The 14937-nt window shown below is 37.2% G+C and overlaps 1 protein-coding gene across 1 annotated transcript in view; it reads right to left on the bottom strand.

The window, feature by feature from the left end:
- Positions 1-14937, bottom strand: part of LOC122815364 (dynein axonemal heavy chain 3-like) — a 4921723-nt gene that overhangs the window by 4832153 nt on the left and 74633 nt on the right. The window lies entirely within an intron of this gene.

Genomic DNA, 14937 nt, shown 5'->3' with positions numbered 1-14937 from the left:
ACCCCACCCCCCCGCTACTTAAATATACCAACTCCGAGATCACACTACATTGAAGTAAATGGAAATCTACACCTTTTCCATTTACAGTTTTCGACAGTTCACACTTTTGAAGCATACGCATTCACTGTTTTAAGCTTTCGTGTAAATAAAGTAGACCCATTTTTATTATTGTATTTGACTATCTTGGTACCAGGGTGTAAGTAGCAGCTATTTAAGACCAATTACATTTTTTTGAATCCAGGCTAGAGACTGCATGTGTTAAGTTGCACCATAGTCTTTCAAAAATCTGAGGAAATAAATCTTAAAATGACTACCAAATACCAAATATGTCAACCAAAAGATCATAAAAATGAGTGCAGTGATACAAAACAAACTTAACATGAGATGCTTGCCATGCCAAACTAGTAGATAGTATGTCAAATCTTTTAAACATTGCTTTAACAACCTGCCCAAAGACTATCTGCACTTAATAATTAAAAATTAGAAAATCAAGGAATGCGTGGACAGTTGTCATAGGGATTTTTAAACAGTTATTTAACAACATAAACAATATAGAGAATTTGTGGATTATTCTAACATACTTTCCTAACTGCCCTTTCCAAAATGATTGATTATCAGTTGTGTTTCAGATTTAAAAGCTGTGATTTATTTTGTAATAAGCTTGTACGTTCTTTGTAATATTTTACTGGCATTTTTTCCTGTCTGTCCCCCTCCCCCAATTTTTCTAAAGTATTAAATTAAAACCACACTCCAAAATGAAGAGGAGAATTCTGCTGGAAATGTAATGTTCACTGCAGAGAACCGATAAAGTTGCAAAGGATTATAGATGCATAATTCACTGAACTTGCATGTTCCTTACTCAAACATTTAATATTTTATTTGGACTCGATAACCTTGATGTGCAGGTGTAAGACAAAGAATGAAGCTACTACAGGGCATCATTTTACATTTATCTTACTGTGATATGCTGCCTACCAACACTGTTAGTAGGTATAACAAAATAACATTTTAAACGTATTTAATGATTTGCTGTGCTCTATTCTATTATTTATGTACTTACTATATGGTGTTAATGCAATCTAACAACTGAAAATGTGTGTGCAGTATCAATTATGTATTCATGTAATTTTGTGTTGCTTTTCTCCACCAGCCTCCACTGCCACAGTCTGACTTTCCTGATCAACATAAACAAATAAATAAATGTTTCTTGTACCTGTCTGTTGACATTTTAACTCTATCTGCCAGTGCTCTATGTAGTGGCAGTAAAAGGGTCTAACTGTATTAAACAATTTTGTGGCTATCAAATTAATGACATCACTAAAGTAGCATGTAAAATAATACAATGCATGAAACATATTTTTTACCAGTATCACACCTATAATTTGACACTTTTAGACATGTTTTTCCATTCACCACGTTTCTTTTGTTACATAGTTTAATTCTGTGGTGTTACAGATACTCTCAGAATATGTGCTAGTTTACAAAAGTAGGTACATATGGTGAACAGATTAATTCATTAATAATTATATATATATTGTTTGTATAATGAACAGGTTAGTATTTCAAGGCTCAGGAATAACAACATTGCAACAAAAGTTAGATGGAAAACAGATGAAAGCATTTTGCAAAGAAAGCAGTGGTTTGTGACAGAATGCACGTAAGAAATTGAATAACACTTTCCATAAGTTATGCTATTGAAAATCTCTAAAAGGCACTTAGATCTAGTACAAAGATGGCTACTTTCATTTTGTGTCAAGATCTTGGATTTTCAGAATAAAATATCCTTTCCACTTGTGCACAGCCAGCTATCCCAGCATATTCTATATATGCTGTCTACCTACATGCAAGTGAAGCATGGTAGACATTATTCTGGATACTAAGTGAAACAACAAAGATTATCATCAAACATAATTTATTAAAAGTGAATATTGCTTGGTATCTTGGCACAGAGGAGGAAAGCTACAAGCTCTTAATGAGCTTCATGCTGCAGTCATGGGTATGATTCCCTCAGTTTTGCCTGTTGAGTTACTATGAGCAAGCCACAACCAAACAGTGGTATTGCAACGACCATAAATAGAGACACTCATACCTAATGAATTTACATGTTTAACAAATGAATAAACATGTTTAACAAATTAATAATGTGAGATAAATATAAGGATTCCTGTTATACAAATCTGCAGCTTAAGCAGTAAGCATATGAGCCAAAGCCAATTATGGAAATAAGGTACATAAGGAAAGTTGGTGGGGGAATGCAGAAATCCAGGAAGTTATCAAAAAAAGGCATACAGGAAATAGTGAAAGTTATAAAAGACAGACCACACTAAAAAATATTGGCTGGCTAACAAATAGCCTAAAACAGCAGTTGCAATAGCAAAGAACAAGGCATCAGAGGCACTCTACCAGCTTCTGGAAAGTGACTCAGTAAATTACACAAAGAAACTCTTATCAGGTTGCAAGGCAAAGACAAAAAGTTAAATCAGATAGTCATCAGAACCCCATATAAGGATGCTAGTAATAACCTGCTCACCCATCTACAGGACATCAAAGGTGGGTAGAAGGAGAACCACCCTAGAAGTAAGAACAGCACTAACAAAATGAAGCCGGGGAAGCAGTAGGTTCAAATAAGGTCACAGCAGATATGATGAATATGTTGTGTGTATTAGGGTAGAAATGTCTCTTAGTGGTACTCATGGCATTATGATCTTAAAGAAATATCACAGATGACTAGAGAATATGCATGTTAGTGCTAAAACAAAGGAGACATTCACAACTATGGGCAATACAGATGTATCAAACAGTGCTGGGAAGGATGATTGATAATGAATGTGGAGACCAGTAGAAAGTAAGTTGGGAGATGAGCAGTTCAGATTCTTACCCAAATGCAACACAACCAGCCTGATGCTTGCAGTGAAACAGACAGTGAAGAAGAAGCTGGAGATAAGGAAACAGTCCATCTTGTGCATTGCTAAGTTTAGGGAAAGCATATGGCAATGTCCCAAGAAAGATGATTTGTGGCAGCCCTGTGATGGTTTGAAGTCCTGGAAACATTGGTAGAATTAGTATAGTCTATGTGCTAGGAGCCAGTGACACAAGTATAAACAGTGTTTGGACTTACAGATAGGTGGGTGAGGGTTTGGATGTGCATCAGTGTACTGTTCTGAACTCACTGCTGTTAATACTAGTTATGGACTACATTAACAAACATGTCAGTGTGGACAGATCAACAAAGCCACTGTATGGAAATAATGTGCCATTATAAGTAGATTTTGAACAGGAACTTCACAAATGGTACAGAAATAGAATGGAATAAAAAACTGAAGACACATGGGATGAAAATGAGCACAGACAAGGTAGTTGTCATGGCAGCAAATAGGAGAAATCACAAGTGGCATTAAATTGAGATAGAAAGGTAAACAATGGAACAGGTTAACAGCTCCTAGTATCTAACAGAGGTGGTTAAGGAAAAGGGAAGTCTAAATGACTGGCACTAAGTGTCAAGGTTAGTGTGAGACAGAAGAATGCCATAGAATTTGAAAGGTAAAGTGCACAAACCTCTGGAGAAGTTAGTCATTTTGTGTTTTATTGAAACCTGAGGAGTGAAGGCCAAGCAGCCGAAAAAGCTGGAGATAATGTAGACGAGGTGTCTGAGATGGGTTGTAGAATGCATACTGTGGAACAGACAAAACATGATGACATCAGAGCAAAAACCAAACAACTCCAACTGCACTGTGGTTTGAGAATGTGATGGAAAGCAGAGGACAATTTGGTGAAAAAGACTTGGGGAGGTAGGAAGGCAAGAGGAACTCAGTCTGTCCAGCAACGAGGTGGATGGATTTTAACACAGAAGTCCTGCAAAAGTCAAGTATGACTGTCAAAGAAGGTAGGAAAGAGGCACTGAATGTAGAGTGGTGGGACAACGAACACATTACATGGACCCATTGTAGAAAAAGGAAACCAGGGGAGATGATGATGATGATGATGATGACCAGGAAGTTAAATTTAATGTACGTCTGGTGATGCTAACCCTCTCCTTGATGGCGTACAAAGTTACAAATGAAAAAGCGCTTTCAATCTGCCATTAATTGCAGCCTTAATAGCATATGAAAAAGTCTGTGAGAAACATATCAGAGACTGTTTAGATAAACCAACTAAAACAGGGTTTTTAGCATCTCTAATGAGAAAGGGAACATTTTGTAGAACTGTTTTTGTTAAAAAATTGAGTTCTACCTATACTTCTCTGAATTCCCAAGATACCCATATCCACAGTGACCCCCCACACCTTCAGTCCTATAGCGTTGCCCAAGAGTTCCAAAACAGATCCCTTAGCTGTTTTAAGACACTCATTAATGAAATATGAAAAAGTAAATACTATATCAGAGACTCAAGGATTTTTTGGAACAAGTTAAATATGTGCATTCTGAAAATAATTGTTGGTTCATTACATTATCCATCAAAGAATTATATACTGTCACCTCACACTGGATGAAGTAAAGTTATTGGAACCTTTTTTACATGCATCAATATTGTAACCATTTTAAAACTGAAATTATTTGATAATTATTAGATATGGTAAATAACAATTAGGTTTAACATCAAATATTATCATGAAGCATATAGCATAGTGATGGGGACTGTCATGGCTCCCACTTTCACTATTTATTCTTCCAGAGATTATATTGGTCAAACATTTGGCATAGTTTAGACACAGTGACGTTTTTTTTTTTTCATATGGTGTGGTGAAGACAATGAACTGAATGACTTGTTATGTATTTAAAAAAACATCACACTATACCAGTCTTTCTGGGAGTAGTCCAACAACAATATAAACTTCTTGGATGTTATTATTAGTGTGGACCAAAATAAGAATGACATAAACAATAGGATATATGGGAAAACCACCTTTAATAACACTTAGCTACATGCAAAAAGCTGTGACCCCCAGACATATTAAGCATAATATAGTCAAAGTTCAAGACTGTATACATACTGAGAATCTTAAGTGTCAAGTTATTGTTTGAAGAGTTAGAACTGCTAAAGAAAATATTTATTGACATAGAATATATTGTAAACACGATAGGCAAAATATCTGAGCACGTTAAAAAGAAAGGGAAACAAAATTTACATATTTTCTGGATGGAGGTTACATTGAGGAATGAACTACTGGTTAGGACATTAAGTATTTCAACATGATCAAACAGATTATTATCAACAACTGGAAAAATTTGCCAGATAATGCTGACCTGATAAAAACACTGGAATATGATCTAATTTTGTTTACAAAAGGAATACCAATGTAAAGGTCATGCTTGAAAAGGACAAGGGAGACTTGGCAAATATTGCAAAATACATGCTAAATATTTTTGTCATGGTCATCAAAAACTATGATGAGACCATTGGTCAAAGATCATTTAACTGTAATAGTGTAGGGGTAGTTTATGTTGCACTTTGTGTTCCTGTGATTTGTTTTATGTAGTTAACACTGTAGCCACAAGAATAAAGATAAGAAAAAAAGTTTTAAGGCATTCACCTTAATGTGTTTACTCCACAAAACTTTATTTTCTTTAATTTTGTAGTTGTCAGTGTGAAACAAACCATCCTAAATGGTGACATAAACAATATGCAGATGACTGAAGAATTACATTGCCAGCTAAGACCAGGAGAAAACTTTGTTTCTGGGTTCAGTGGTTGATGTCATTAATATAAAATATGTGTTAACAATGAAGTTAACTAGATTGTGATTGAGCAGTGGGCAAATAACTGCTGGCTATTCTTTAACATGTAATTTAATCTTGTCTTTATGCAATTAATGATTTAGACTGTTCTTGTTATTTTTGAAGATGCTGTTTGGAGTGTTTTGTTTGGGATACTTCATGCTTTGTTTTCTGTGCATGTGTTTTATGGAGTTTTAATTTTGCAGAATGTCTCTAATTTTACCTCATATTTTCATGCTGTTTGAGTAAATTGTTGTGTTTTTTAGCATGGTCTTTTGGATTACTTTGAGTAAATGGCAAACATTTGAGTTTTAAACTGCATATCACTCAGAGAATGCATGATAATGCAAAATCCATTATTCTTCTCCTGATAGCATATCTGTGTAAACTTTCTGTGATCATTATAAGTTTTTTGAATTACAGTCAAACAACTGAGATATACATAGCAATCAAACGTGGCTACAATTTCTGGATGTAGGGACAGACTGTGGATTAATGTGATTTAAATAATCCAATACACTTTATACGCCAAAAGATTTAATAAGAAGCAAAGCTTTCAGGTTAACCACCCTTCATCAGTACATAAAATTGGGTTGAATGTAGCGACTAGTCTGAAACCAGTTCTTATTAAAAGACAAAGAGAAAATATTTAGATTTTATTGCGTTTTATACTAATACACCAACAGTTTTCATTGAGGGTCCTCTATGTTTTTTACATTTTCTGTGGTTTCATTATGATATATGTTTTATTTGACACTCTCTATACCTATTATACAAGCTATATGAGATATAATATAATATATATATATATATATTTTATGTGTTATATGTATGTGTGTGGGTATATATATGTTTATATATATATATATATATATATATATATATATATATATATATAAATGAATTTTATAATATATAAGGAATTATAATATATAAGGAATTCTGAAACTTATACACTACTATTTTAATATATTTTAATATATTTTAAATATGTAATTGTCTGCAGAATCTGTTAGGCTGGCTGAATCATGTGATTTAATTATGTTCCTATTTAAATGCCTTTTAGATTCATTCAATTTTATGTACTGATGAAGGGTGGTTAACCCGAAAGCTTTGCTTCTTATTAAATCTTTTGGCGTATAAAGTATATTGGATTATTTAGAACCTGAATCTGATGTGTTTGCTATTTTGACTGTGATTAATGTGATTTACCCTGCTGTGATTGTTGATCACCATTAAACTGTCACTTTTCTTATTTGTAGGTGTAGTGTCAGTGTACGTGTTACATTTTATTGAAATCAAAGTAAAATAATCATTGATCTGATTTATGTTTGTAATGTGAGCATATGGGGGATAATACTGTGGCTGATGGCTGTTTGTGTAAAATAAATTGTTGCATCCAATATTTTATTTTGGGTCTATGTTTAACCATTGAATGAAACTTTCACTGAAAGGCTAAACATTGAACCCTATTCATCGAATGTTCATTCATCAAACGTTCATTTCAGTGAACGTGTGAGACTGGGAAAGTAACTACCTGGACAACACTTCCCCATCTCACATACTGCAGTTGCAGTATTTTAAACCCACACCCCCAGCTATATATATACCAACTCCAAGATCACACTACAGTGTGGAAAAGGGCTTTGAAATACTGCAGTGTGTGAGGCAGGGAAGTGTTGGCTAACTAGTTACTGCCCCCATCTCACACATTCACTAAAATGAACATTCACTGAATGAACATTCGATGAATAGGGTTCGATGTTTAGCTGTTCAATGAAAATTTGATTTGACGGTTAAACATAGACCATTTTATTTTAATTATAGTCAAAAAATTTAAATATACACAGTCAATAAAAAAGATTGAATTGCTGTAGATGGGGGATTCTGTGAATAAATATAACTGACATTGCTGTTAGTAACCACAGAAGGAGAGACACTGATTTGACTTGCTAAGAGCAGGTTCACCCAGTATGTTGTATGTTACTGAAACTAGTGTAAAATTATCATTGCTGTGATTTACATATGTGCACATATGTGAGCATGCAGAAGGGGGGAGCATTGCTGTGTATCCAATAATAACTTAGTGTTTAGCTATGTATAAGTTTTCTGTGGAACTATTCTATGTCCCTCCAACAGATTTTATTTATGTCACATACCAGGTTAAGGTACCATTTGACTGACGGATATGCAGCATTTCCAATAAAGAAGGCTCAGAGATTGCCTTGTACGCAAGGCAGACATCACCTCTGAGTAGTCCATATGAAACAAAATAAACTGACAGTGATTTCAGATAATCCACATAGGACAGATCCTGAAGACCTTGAATTTTCCTTGTGAGGAACCTATATGCATATAACTCATGATAAGATTCCACAACTCCATGGTCCAATATTCAGTCCTGATTCCTAGTTACTGCCAGGATAGAGTTTGCATGCTCTTTTATTTATTTATTTTTTTTTGCTGGGAGCTCCAATTTCCTCCTACCTCTCATGAATATACTGTTTGGCTGGCTACTCTACCCATATATACAATGCCTGTGTTTGGACATATTATGTCTGAAGGAGATCTATGATCCAGCCTACTTATCTGGTTTATTGTAGTACTACATTTCCAAGAATTAGTTTAGTCAGGACAATATAGACTAAAGAATATAGAAAACGACCAAACTATAAACATACATTCTAAAAAATTTAAAGTAATTTTCTTCTACCTTTTACCTCTAAAAAAATCTGTGAACATTAAAAAGGTAATACTGAAACTATTACATATCTGAAATGGTAGGTTGCCAGCATTTTTAATTTGCGTTTCTCATTTTCAAAGTATAATTTTATCTGTTTTACAAAGAGAAATTTAAAACATTCAAAAGTGATGAGTAATTCAAAGACATTTCCCAGAAGCAGTGAATTTTAATATTGTTTAGTAATATATTACCAAATCATTAAAGTTAGCTTTACTGTAGTATAACTCAGCATAATTTTTGTTCTGAAAGTTCAAACTGCACACCTACAAATTTTCTTTAAACAAAAGCTAAGAACCTTTTGTGCATTTTCTCCTTCAGATCATTTGTATAAGATGAGATTTTTCTTTTGTTTTGGTTACTTGATATGCTGATGTATTATTATTATTATCATTAGCGTATCTTTAATTATACTGCCGATACGCTGCAGAGAAAAGGAAATGAATAGCATGCCACCTATGTCAGGAATTATGCTTTAACGCACAATGATGTCATTCATTTTAACATGACTCAGGTATGAAATGTTGCCACAGACAAGTATAAAGAAATGAAATGTTAGATAATTAGGGTCCAATAATTTCATGAACCGCAGTGACAGGTCGCATTAAATATCAGTAAGTGTTTTTAAACACACATCAGAAAATTACTTAATGGTCTTAAATGCATAGTACACATTAGTGAAGAATAGTGCTATATTTATTTATATGCTTGCATAGAAGCAGGCTGCATCCACTATGAATTTATTTTCTTTAATCTCTTGAATGTGTATGATTTATTTTTTATGTAAAAAAGTTTCATTTTGTCCTTTTGTACCTGATTTGAAAAAAAAAAAACAATATTATTATATGCCTTCATGTCTGGTTCTGAAAAAACTTTGCATTGGGAGGGACTGTTAAAACTAATGCAAGGAAAAATTAGAACAAATGAGGTTTGGCAACAAACCAATTTGTCCAAGGACATCTTCAGAAGGAATTAGATTACTATATTAGCGGGAGTTAACTGGGTTGGGGAGATGAAAGGGTTAAATGGCATTGGAGGAAATGAGGTAAAGGTGGGGATGGGCTTAAGGGGTTTAGACAAGTATAGTTGGCTAAGTAACCACATTTTGGCGTGAACTTGCTACAGGGTAGGTTTACGTCCGAGACAACCTGTAGGTACTGCGGTGGTCAGGTAGGCCTTGGATTAATAGTGGGGGCATGGAGGAAGTTGGTAATGGAAGGGTAATTTTTTTTCTCTATTTCATATTTCTTTCATTTCTCTGACTTGTGTTGCTTGCCCAATGAGGGGAGAGAGGTGTGCAGGACATATCACTGGACATTATTGTGCAGGGCACTTATTAGTGAGGTTTGTTATTTTAGGAATATGTTTTAAATGATTGTAGCCATTTGTGCTTCATTGAGAGGTAGTGTTACCTCAGTCTCCAGGCACGCTGTTGAGTTTTCATCGGATGGTTGCAGCATCTTGGGGTGAAAAGCTCTGGTGACAGCTGAGGCAGGTGGCCGGATGGGTTTTCTGTTGGGTCAGTTCTGATAGAGACATTAGATGCATGATATTTCCATGGGTATTTTGAGTGATGAGTTATGCCTCAATATGTTAAATTTATAGCTAACATACAGTATATTAAATGCCAATAAATCATCACGGAGGTGTATTTTATGGTGGACATAAAAGTAAACTCATATGCATCATGTATACTTTCCATTGGATTTAATACTCTTCAGACTTAGAGGCATTTGTAGTAATGGTTCATGGGTCTCAACAAGTCTGACAAAACTCACAGTGGGTCCATTTTTTGTGGGCTTTGGGGGGGTGGCATAGTGGTTGGCTTGTGGCAGTCCATCTTTGATTTATCAAAAAGTTTGTAATTAGTTATAAGGCAGCAAAATACATAAGACTGTGTTTAGTGTTTACTTAATGGTAGTGTACATGCAGTCTAGCAGTAATATAGTATGTTCGATACACCTCTTGGTGAATGTATCTCCTTTTGAGTTGGAGGATTCTGTGCCACATACAGAAGGGGTGAGGGTCTGATTTGCATTTTGGAGGGAGTTATGTTGACTCATGGCTTTTGTCATTATGCAGGAATGCTTGCACCAGGCTGTGTGAACTTCTGAGTGTGGAATTTGTTGGTTGTTGTTCCCCTTTTCTGCTAATATGTTGCATTTTGTCGAAGGTGGTTGTTAAATGTTTGGAAAATAAAACTGAGAGCTGTGGGATGGAGCTGTGGCTGGCGATGAAGTGCTCCTTTGGAGGTCAGTCTGTTGTGCTGCATTCTGAGGTATCTTCCTCAGCTGGGACCAGTGATGGCTTGTTCGTGGGCTCTAAGCGGGTTGTTTAGCAGTTGGTGCCATACATGCACGGTGTGAAACTAGCAGTCAGTGCCATGTGATTTCTCCTCATATGGACACATAAGGGGACTTGTTTCATTTTGGCTGCAGATTCAGCAGTATATATTTTGTATGCAGCAAAAAAAAAAAAGGGGAGAGGACACCAGACTAGATATATTGTCATGAGGGGGGACAGGATGTGAGCTTGAATATCTTGTGGGAGCCAGAGTGCTGATGGGGCTGTTGGAAGGTTTTAGTTGATGCATGGCTGTCAACACCATTTAGACAGGGTGTGGTGTATAGTTGGCTGCATACATTTGAACAAGGGGATAGTAATGTAGGCAGGGTATGACTCCATTGGTGGGGGCGTACAGTTCTCTGCCCATGAGACAGTTTGTCGCTTCTGGAAGACAGAGGGAAAAAAAAACGTTTTCTGCTGTGCAGAGTTGGTGGCAATGCCAGGTTTATACCGGTTTTTAGTCTGTTCTTCTTGAATCTGTGGTTCTCTAGTAGATTGGAGGTCAGTGACGCAGAGTTTTGGAGTTTCAGAATACACAGGCTAATGCAGCACCTGATTTTGTATGCGATCTGGGCATTTGCAGATGGAATATTCACTGCTAGTTAGCCAGTTGCATTATGATGTCCTCGTGTGTTGTGGGGAATTTGTTCAGCTTTGTTTCAAATAACAAATAGTTAAATAGGTAGGGATTTACTTACATACCTCTTGGCAGTACGGATTTGCTGGAGTGTACAGATTCTGCCTCAGATTCTGGTTTGTTTCCATGAAAGTGGGGTTCTCTGGTAATTACTGGCAAACCATTGCGATGGAGGTTGGAGGGTAATGATCGCATTTTGGTTGCAGACTTCAGGTCCTTCAGAGAATTCATGTTTGCTTCAATCCAGTCTTCTCTATTTCAGAAAATTCATGCTAATGCAAAACACATTATGCTATCGATTTTATAAGTTTGTAAGAGCAATATTTAAAATCGGTCCCTATTTGTTCCCCCTTCATGTTAAGCTTTGTCCAGATTTTTTCCCTAAGAGGTTGAGAGGTAGGTAAAATAATGACAGTAACTTGGGTGGGGAGTCCTTCATTAGGGAGGGAAGCAAGTACCCTAGCATTAATCCAAAGAGAGCTGATGGGTTTATGGTCAGGGAAATGGATGGTGGTTATTTCAAGTATAGTTCGGTGCTTCCTAGTTCATGGAAAATGCATGTGGGTGCAAAATCCGGTTTTAGTCATCTGGTAGAGGTAAAGGGAGTGTTTAGTTTTGCTCTTCTTTAAACCTCAAATTTTATGTTGTCTGAGTTACGATAATTGCAAGGAGGAGTATAACTGAGGTATACTAATGGTAGTTGTGAACATGGTCATATGGTTTATTTTGATAAGGGTATTCCTACCCGTGTTTTAAGTGATATTTCAGTATGGGTGTTAAATGTCTCCTATCTTGGCTGTTTGTACACTGTTGTCATTGGCTGGTACAGGATTATTAAACACTGGAGCTGAGAAGGACAAGAAATGAGCACACATATAGTATGGAAATGCTATATTGAATTGGGGGTGACGGGTGTTTGGGGAAGTGGAAGGCCAGGCTTCTAGTACAATACTTTGGTACAGATTTTCACGGAATGTCCAGATTTTGGCTCAGGTTAGCTTACTTGGTTGCATGTTGATTTCTGGCCACACCAAGGCAAAGGGGATTTTATTGACATGATATGTTAAGTACATAGGAAGCAATGCAATGGTTCTTCTGGTATTGAGTCCTTGGTCCTGCTGTTCATTGTCATTACAGATGGTGGCAGTATAAGCAGCATGGGCGTGAAGCTGCTATGATGGCACCCTTTTGGGGATGGGGGTTGTGAGCCAGTGTAGTGGCTGTGCAGTTGAGGAACAGGGCCACCCCACTGGCAGCTAAGGTTGATTTAGGAACTTTGGAATATGTGTGTGCTGAGAATTAATTTTTCTTTCTTTTGCAGGGGAGAAAGAGCAGAGTGGACATCAGTTGGTGATCTGCAGGAAGTGGGTCCTACAGGTGGAGGTGCCTTCACTGATAGATGGTGCACAAAGGAGCCCGAGTGGGGGAGCGCAAAGCAAGCAAGAGTCACTGGCCTGTAAGAAGTGGTTAAAGGTAACTGATGCTGATGGGGTGGATGTGCTGGTTGCTGGAGTTGTACACAATAAAGGCACAGGTAATCTTATTTTATTCAGTGTTCATTAATGCATGGCAGAATTGGTGTGGTTTGAGGTAGTGTGTCGGCAGGTGAAGAGGGAGTATGTTATGACTGGGTAAAGCAGGGTTGGGGAATTATAGGGAGTGGCTGGGGTGCCTACAGGTGAGGCGGATGTGCAACAATCATAGGTGTAGGAGGTTACTAGGCTAATGGCTCTAGGGCCCTTATATGGTAGCAAGGCAAATTAGCCAAGTTCAACTCTTATTTCTGTGGGCTGCACCTGTTGCTCTTGTCCGAGAGGGACAGGGGTGGAACCCCTGGGGTGAATTTACTGTGAACCATCCAGTCATTTGAATTGTTTGAAGATGGCCAATGAGGTGCTTGTCGTGAGCACCATGGTTACATTGAGCGCCATGTGTACCATTTGACTTGTACGTTGGGTTTATAGGAGTGTTTCAGTATAGGTATGATTGCTAAGAGCAGATAGGGTTTGAAGGAGCATTCTAGGTCTATTGGTGCTTTGGGAGGATGCGAGAGGAATGGTGTGCCTCGGACTATGCAGGGGTTAGCAGGCTTAAACAGTGCACTGTTCAGGGTTTCTTGCATAAGCAGGCCACATTTTAGTTCTTACCTGAGGTAAAGGTAACACATAAGAAGTAAGGTTTGAGGGAGGGCTAAGGGCTATTTATGGATTAAGGCTGTTTAGGTTTGGGTTACCAGAGTTGACTCTTGGCCAGTTTACACGGGTCATTTGGGGAAGGGTTTCTCAGTTGTGGTGCTGGTCATCATTTTAGGCATTTTGGCACATTTCAAGTTAATTTGAGTTAGAACATCAGGAATTGTGTAGGTTAGTTTGTTACATGGATAAGATGAAGGAGTTTTCTTAAGTCCTTTTAATGAAGCAAGGACTGTGGGGACATTAGTTACGATTATTTGTGTCTTATAAAAGGAAGTAGTGATGGGAGCTTCAGTGGATTAGGAATGGGAAAGGGTAGCTTATTTACTATTCCTTTCTTTGGACTGATAGGAGGTTGTATGTCATGTGTGACCTTTAGAATAGGAAGTTTTGATGGGCAATTCAGGAATGTGGGAGTAGAGGATAGGTAGGTGGTACATGCTCCAGTGGCTAGGTTGAAGTTATAGGGATTAAGCAGGGCATGGTTTTGGTCTTCCAGCAGATGTCTCGTGGTTCTTTATTGGATGAAAAGGTGATACATTGAAAGAAATGTTTTAAAAGGGAACTCCAAGGGTGAGGCTAGTTTAATTAGGTGTGGGTTACAGTGGTTGGTAGGATGAATTTGATGGAAAGATGGTATTTGACAGGTTTGAGAGTAAGGTAAGGCAGGTCAGTTGGTCAGTAGGAGGTAGCTATGAGTACTTCAGTTACGTGAATGACAAGATTAAGTGAAGTTGGTTAGTGGTCATTTGGTTTGGAGGGTCAGGGTAGGTTGAAAGGGAAGATGAACAGACTTTCCTATTGTAAGATGGGTTTTGTGCTTCAATTGGTCTTGGGTTATGGTGTTCAAGGGGTTATACTTTCTGTGTCATTTATTAGGGCTGTAGTTAGTCATTCTGAAAATGTTTGAGGGTCAGCAAAGGCGAGGATGTTCATTAGGTGCTACGCTTGTATTGGCCATCTGGAGGGATGGCAGGATTTCTCGTGGACTTCATTATCTAGGGCTGTTAGGGATGGTAGGGAATTGCCCTTATGTGGTTTCATGTGGCAATTGAGTTAATGTTCTGGTGTCACCTATGTTAGGTAATGACTTAGGCCTCACTACAAAGTTAACATTGGTAATTGGAATTGAGTGAGAAGCTAGTTAATATACAGAAGTAAGCAAAGATGGTTATTTTAGTATTGGAAAAGGATAATTGGTTTAACTGTTAATCAAGTGGTGATTTTGGTGCTGATAAAGCTGGGCTTTTGGGGTTGTTGATAGGGATCCTGCTGGGTTTTAGAAAAGATGGGTACACCGAATGATGT

Source organism: Protopterus annectens, chromosome 11.part0 (assembly GCF_019279795.1).
Source record: "Protopterus annectens isolate FY-2018-M chromosome 11.part0, PAN1.0, whole genome shotgun sequence".
In the NCBI taxonomy this organism is placed as follows: Eukaryota; Metazoa; Chordata; order Ceratodontiformes; family Protopteridae; genus Protopterus; species Protopterus annectens.
This window is presented reverse-complemented; position numbering and strand designations above follow the sequence as displayed.